Source organism: Nicotiana tomentosiformis, chromosome 3 (assembly GCF_000390325.3).
Source record: "Nicotiana tomentosiformis chromosome 3, ASM39032v3, whole genome shotgun sequence".
In the NCBI taxonomy this organism is placed as follows: Eukaryota; Viridiplantae; Streptophyta; class Magnoliopsida; order Solanales; family Solanaceae; genus Nicotiana; species Nicotiana tomentosiformis.
Window position 1 is genome coordinate 31,434,604 of NC_090814.1, and position 1,097 is coordinate 31,435,700.

At 41.8% G+C, this 1,097-nt stretch overlaps 1 non-coding gene across 1 annotated transcript; it reads left to right on the plus strand.

Annotated features, from left to right (window-relative positions):
* Positions 1-469: 469 nt before the first annotated feature.
* LOC117278443 (small nucleolar RNA R71) lies at positions 470-576 on the plus strand. Its single transcript, XR_004508816.1, has one exon. It is a non-coding gene; the product is annotated as a small nucleolar RNA R71 (small nucleolar RNA).
* The last annotated feature ends 521 nt before the right edge of the window (positions 577-1,097 follow it).

Genomic DNA, 1,097 nt, shown 5'->3' on the forward strand with positions numbered 1-1,097 from the left:
TCCTTGAGGTCTAGAGTTATTTTGTTACCACGCATTTGCAGTACCTCCAGGTGAACTCCATGAAAAACCGGGGTGCCTTTGACCCATTGCATTATAATTTCCCACAACATTCACTTCCTCTGTTGAGGCTTGACACTCATGAGTAGGATGTCCTCTTCCACATATATCACAAGCTGCATGAGGCTCAATTTGTATTATAGCTAAGGGCAGCTTCCATATTTCTTTAGCCATAACATCAAGTTGTACCTGCACAGATGTGTTAGCATCAACCTGGTGAACACCTGACGATCTTCTTCTTTCAGCACTCTCAGAAGGCCACTCATTTGCATCTTCAGACAAGTCATCAAGAATTGTGACTATCTCTTCTGGAGTCTTCTTCATCAAAGGGTCTCCAACTGTATTGCTCAATGTTCTACATGAGGCCGGTGTCAATCCATCCCAAAAGTCCTGGAGTTGCATCCAGAGTTCAATTCCGCTATGTTGACACTTCTTGACTATTTCCCTAAACCTCTCCCAAGCTTCAAACACAGTCTCATTATCTTTTTGGCAAAAGTTATGGATTTCTCTTCTAAACTTGCCAGTCTTAGCTAATGAGAAATATTTATCAAGAAATTTTCTGGTCATCTCATCCCATGTTCGAATCGATCCATTAGGTAAGCTTCGAAGCCACTGCTTTGTATCATCTTTGAGTGTGAAGGGGAATGCCTTTAAGTAAACTGCATCTTGTGACACACTATTGTATTGAAAGGTATTCATAATCTCCTCGAAGTCCATTAGATGATTGTTTGGATCTTTGTTTGGCTTCCCTCTAAAGATACATCAATTCTGAAGGGTTTGAAGCAGCCCTTGCTTCAACTCAAAATTGTTTGCTGCAATTGGAGGTGGTCTAATACTTGATAAACCTTGATTGTAGTCCGGTCTAGCATAATCGCCAAGTGGTCTCCTATGCAAGGGTTGATGTTGATTATGTCTGAGACCCCTCTCTTCTTTATAGATATTCTGCGCATCTCTAATAGCTGCTTTCTCAGCATCCCGCGCAGCTTGTTCTCTTTGTTGGGATGCTTCTCTCGCATCCCGTGCAACTTGTTCTCTTAAGT